Source organism: Nicotiana tabacum, chromosome 11, assembly GCF_000715075.1.
Source record: "Nicotiana tabacum cultivar K326 chromosome 11, ASM71507v2, whole genome shotgun sequence".
In the NCBI taxonomy this organism is placed as follows: domain Eukaryota; kingdom Viridiplantae; phylum Streptophyta; class Magnoliopsida; order Solanales; family Solanaceae; genus Nicotiana; species Nicotiana tabacum.
The window spans coordinates 144197630-144203629 of record NC_134090.1 but is presented as its reverse complement, the minus strand read 5'-3'; positions in this window follow the sequence as shown (position 1 = coordinate 144203629).

The window sequence follows — 6000 nt, the reverse complement described above, 5'->3', positions numbered from 1 at the left end:
GATATGTTGGGTTCATCCGCCCTCAAATAGGATATGTCGGGTTCATCCGCCCTCAAATAGGATATGTCGGGTTCATCCGCCCTCAAATAGGATATGTCGGGTTCATCCGCCCTCAAATAGGATATGTAGGGTTCATCCGCCCTCAAATAGGATATGTCGGGTTCATCCGCCCTCAAATAGGATCTGTTGGGTTCATCCGCCCTCAAATAGGATATGTTGAGTTCATCCGCCCTCAAATAGGATCTGTCGGGTTCATCCGCCCTCAAATAGGATCTGTTGGGTTCGTCCGCCCTCAAATAGGATATGTTGGGTTCATCCGCCCTCAAATAGGATATGTTTGGGTTTATCCGCCCTCAAATAGGATCTGTCGGGTTCATCCGCCCTCAAATAGGATATGTCGGGTTCATCCGCCCTCAAATAGGATCTGTCGGGTTCATCCGCCCTCAAATAGGATATGTTGGGTTCATCCGCCCTCAAATAGGATATGTCGGGTTCATCCGCCCTCAAATAGGATATGTCGGGTTCATCCGCCCTCAAATAGGATATGTTGGGTTCATCCGCCCTCAAATAGGATATGTCGGGTTCATCCGCCCTCAAATAGGATTTGTCGGGTTCATCCGCCCTCAAATAGGATCTGTCGGGTTCATCCGCCCTCAAATAGGATATGTCGGGTTCATCCGCCCTCAAATAGGATATGTCGGGTTCATCCGCCCTCAAATAGGATATGTCGGGTTCATCCGCCCTCAAATAGGATATGTAGGGTTCATCCGCCCTCAAATAGGATATGTCGGGTTCATCTGCCCTCAAATAGGATCTGTTGGGTTCATCCGCCCTCAAATAGGATATGTTGGGTTCATCCGCCCTCAAATAGGATATGTTTGGGTTTATCCGCCCTCAAATAGGATCTGTCGGGTTCATCCGCCCTCAAATAGGATATGTCGGGTTCATCCGCCCTCAAATAGGATATGTCGGGTTCATCCGCCCTCAAATAGGATATGTCGGGTTCATCCGCCCTCAAATAGGATATGTTGGGTTCATCCGCCCTCAAATAGGATCTGTCGGGTTCATCCGCCCTCAAATAGGATATGTTGGGTTCATCCGCCCTCAAATAGGATATGTCGGGTTCATCCGCCCTCAAATAGGATCTGTTGGGTTCATCCGCCCTCAAATAGGATATGTTGGGTTCATCCGCCCTCAAATAGGATCTGTCGGGTTCATCCGCCCTCAAATAGGATATGTTGGGTTCATCCGCCCTCAAATAGGATATGTCGGGTTCATCCGCCCTCAAATAGGATATGTTTGGGTTTATCCGCCCTCAAATAGGATCTGTCAGGTTCATCCGCCCTCAAATAGGATATGTCGGGTTCATCCGCCCTTAAATAGGATCTGTCGGGTTCATCCGCCCTCAAATAGGATATGTCGGGTTCATCCGCCCTCAAATAGGATATGTCGGGTTCATCCGCCCTCAAATAGGATATGTTGGGTTCATCCGCCCTCAAATAGGATCTGTCGGGTTCATCCGCCCTCAAATAGGATATGTTGGGTTCATCCGCCCTCAAATAGGATGTGTCGGGTTCTTCCGCCCTCAAATAGGATATGTTGGGTTCGTCCGCCCTCAAATAGGATATGTTGGGTTCATCCGCCCTCAAATAGGATATGTTTGGGTTTATCCGCCCTCAAATAGGATCTGTCGGGTTCATCCGCCCTCAAATAGGATATGTCGGGTTCATCCGCCCTCAAATAGGATCTGTCGGGTTCATCCGCCCTCAAATAGGATATGTTGGGTTCATCCGCCCTCAAATAGGATATGTCGGGTTCATCCGCCCTCAAATAGGATATGTCGGGTTCATCCGCCCTCAAATAGGATATGTTGGGTTCATCCGCCCTCAAATAGGATATGTCGGGTTCATCCGCCCTCAAATAGGATATGTCGGGTTCATCCGCCCTCAAATAGGATATGTTTGGGTTTATCCGCCCTCAAATAGGATCTGTCAGGTTCATCCGCCCTCAAATAGGATATGTCGGGTTCATCCGCCCTTAAATAGGATCTTTCGGGTTCATCCGCCCTCAAATAGGATATGTCGGGTTCATCCGCCCTCAAATAGGATATGTCGGGTTCATCCGCCCTCAAATAGGATATGTTGGGTTCATCCGCCCTCAAATAGGATCTGTAGGGTTCATCCGCCCTCAAATAGGATATGTCGGGTTCATCCGCCCTCAAATAGGATCTGTCGGGTTCATCCGCCCTCAAATAGGATCTGTCGGGTTCATCCGCCCTCAAATAGGATATGTTGGGTTCATCCGCCCTCAAATAGGATCTGTCGGGTTCATCCGCCCTCAAATAGGATATGTTGGGTTCATCCGCCCTCAAATAGGATGTGTCGGGTTCTTCCGCCCTCAAATAGGATATGTTGGGTTCGTCCGCCCTCAAATAGGATATGTTGGGTTCATCCGCCCTCAAATAGGATATGTTTGGGTTTATCCGCCCTCAAATAGGATCTGTCGGGTTCATCCGCCCTCAAATAGGATATGTCGGGTTCATCCGCCCTCAAATAGGATATGTCGGGTTCATCCGCCCTCAAATAGGATATGTCGGGTTCATCCGCCCTCAAATAGGATATGTCGGGTTCATCCGCCCTCAAATAGGATCTGTCGGGTTCATCCGCCCTCAAATAGGATATGTTGGGTTCATCCGCCCTCAAATAGGATATGTCGGGTTCATCCGCCCTCAAATAGGATATGTCGGGTTCATCCGCCCTCAAATAGGATATGTCGGGTTCATCCGCCCTCAAATAGGATATGTCGGGTTCATCCGCCCTCAAATAGGATATGTAGGGTTCATCCGCCCTCAAATAGGATATGTCGGGTTCATCTGCCCTCAAATAGGATCTGTTGGGTTCATCCGCCCTCAAATAGGATATGTTGGGTTCATCCGCCCTCAAATAGGATATGTTTGGGTTTATCCGCCCTCAAATAGGATCTGTCGGGTTCATCCGCCCTCAAATAGGATATGTCGGGTTCATCCGCCCTCAAATAGGATATGTCGGGTTCATCCGCCCTCAAATAGGATATGTCGGGTTCATCCGCCCTCAAATAGGATATGTTGGGTTCATCCGCCCTCAAATAGGATCTGTCGGGTTCATCCGCCCTCAAATAGGATATGTTGGGTTCATCCGCCCTCAAATAGGATATGTCGGGTTCATCCGCCCTCAAATAGGATCTGTTGGGTTCATCCGCCCTCAAATAGGATATGTTGGGTTCATCCGCCCTCAAATAGGATCTGTAGGGTTCATCCGCCCTCAAATAGGATTTGTCGGGTTCATCCGCCCTCAAATAGGATCTGTCGGGTTCATCCGCCCTCAAATAGGATATGTTGGGTTCATCCGCCCTCAAATAGGATCTGTCGGGTTCGTCCGCCCTCAAATAGGATATGTCGGGTTCATCCGCCCTCAAATTGGATCTGTTGGGTTCATCCGCCCTCAAATAGGATCTGTCGGGTTCATCCGCCCTCAAATAGGATCTGTCGGGTTCATCCGCCCTCAAATAGGATATGTTGGGTTCATCCGCCCTCAAATAGGATCTGTCGGGTTCATCCGCCCTCAAATAGGATATGTTGGGTTCATCCGCCCTCAAATAGGATGTGTCGGGTTCTTCCGCCCTCAAATAGGATATGTTGGGTTCGTCCGCCCTCAAATAGGATATGTTGGATTCATCCGCCCTCAAATAGGATATGTTTGGGTTTATCTGCCCTCAAATAGGATCTGTCGGGTTCATCCGCCCTCAAATAGGATATGTCGGGTTCATCCGCCCTCAAATAGGATCTGTCGGGTTCATCCGCCCTCAAATAGGATATGTTGGGTTCATCCGCCCTCAAATAGGATATGTCGGGTTCATCCGCCCTCAAATAGGATATGTCGGGTTCATCCGCCCTCAAATAGGATATGTTGGGTTCATCCGCCCTCAAATAGGATCTGTCGGGTTCATCCGCCCTCAAATAGGATATGTCGGGTTCATCCGCCCTCAAATAGGATCTGTCGGGTTCATCCGCCCTCAAATAGGATATGTTGGGTTCATCCGCCCTCAAATAGGATATGTCGGGTTCATCCGCCCTCAAATAGGATATGTCGGGTTCATCCGCCCTCAAATAGGATATGTTGGGTTCATCCGCCCTCAAATAGGATCTGTCGGGTTCATCCGCCCTCAAATAGGATATGTTGGGTTCATCCGCCCTCAAATAGGATATGTCGGGTTCATCCGCCCTCAAATAGGATATGTTGGGTTCATCCGCCCTCAAATAGGATATGTCGGGTTCATCCGCCCTCAAATAGGATCTGTCGGGTTCATTCGCCCTCAAATAGGATATGTTGGGTTCATCCGCCCTCAAATAGGATCTATCGGGTTCGTCCGCCCTCAAATAGGATATGTCGGGTTCATCCGCCCTCAAATAGGATCTGTTGGGTTCATCCGCCCTCAAATAGGATATGTCGGGTTCATCCGCCCTCAAATAGGATATGTTTGGGTTTATCCGCCCTCAAATAGGATCTGTCAGGTTCATCCGCCCTCAAATAGGATATGTCGGGTTCATCCGCCCTTAAATAGGATCTGTCGGGTTCATCCGCCCTCAAATAGGATATGTCGGGTTCATCCGCCCTCAAATAGGATATGTCGGGTTCATCCGCCCTCAAATAGGATATGTTGGGTTCATCCGCCCTCAAATAGGATATGTCGGGTTCATCCGCCCTCAAATAGGATATGTCGGGTTCATCCGCCCTCAAATAGGATATGTTGGGTTCATCCGCCCTCAAATAGGATCTGTCGGGTTCATCCGCCCTCAAATAGGATATGTCGGGTTCATCCGCCCTCAAATAGGATCTGTTGGGTTCATCCGCCCTCAAATAGGATATGTCGGGTTCATCCGCCCTCAAATAGGATCTGTCGGGTTCATCCGCCCTCAAATAGGATCTGTCGGGTTCATCCGCCCTCAAATAGGATATGTTGGGTTCATACGCCCTCAAATAGGATCTGTTGGGTTCATCCGCCCTCAAATAGGATATGTCGGGTTCATCCGCCCTCAAATAGGATATGTTTGGGTTTATCCGCCCTCAAATAGGATCTGTCAGGTTCATCCGCCCTCAAATAGGATATGTCGGGTTCATCCGCCCTTAAATAGGATCTGTCGGGTTCATCCGCCCTCAAATAGGATATGTCGGGTTCATCCGCCCTCAAATAGGATATGTCGGGTTCATCCGCCCTCAAATAGGATATGTTGGGTTCATCCGCCCTCAAATAGGATATATCGGGTTCATCCGCCCTCAAATAGGATATGTTGGGTTCATCCGCCCTCAAATAGGATCTGTCGGGTTCGTCCGCCCTCAAATAGGATATGTCGGGTTCATCCGCCCTCAAATAGGATCTGTTGGGTTCATCCGCCCTCAAATAGGATATGTCGGGTTCATCCGCCCTCAAATAGGATCTGTCGGGTTCATCCGCCCTCAAATAGGATCTGTCGGGTTCATCCGCCCTCAAATAGGATATGTTGGGTTCATACACCCTCAAATAGGATCTGTTGGGTTCATCCGCCCTCAAATAGGATATGTCGGGTTCATCCGCCCTCAAATAGGATATGTTTGGGTTTATCCGCCCTCAAATAGGATCTGTCAGGTTCATCCGCCCTCAAATAGGATATGTCGGGTTCATCCGCCCTTAAATAGGATCTGTCGGGTTCATCCGCCCTCAAATAGGATATGTCGGGTTCATCCGCCCTCAAATAGGATATGTCGGGTTCATCCGCCCTCAAATAGGATATGTTGGGTTCATCCGCCCTCAAATAGGATATGTCGGGTTCATCCGCCCTCAAATAGGATCTGTTGGGTTCATCCGCCCTCAAATAGGATCTGTCGGGTTCATCCGCCCTCAAATAGGATATGTCGGGTTCATCCGCCCTCAAATAGGATATGTCGGGTTCATCCGCCCTCAAATAGGATATGTTGGGTTCATCCG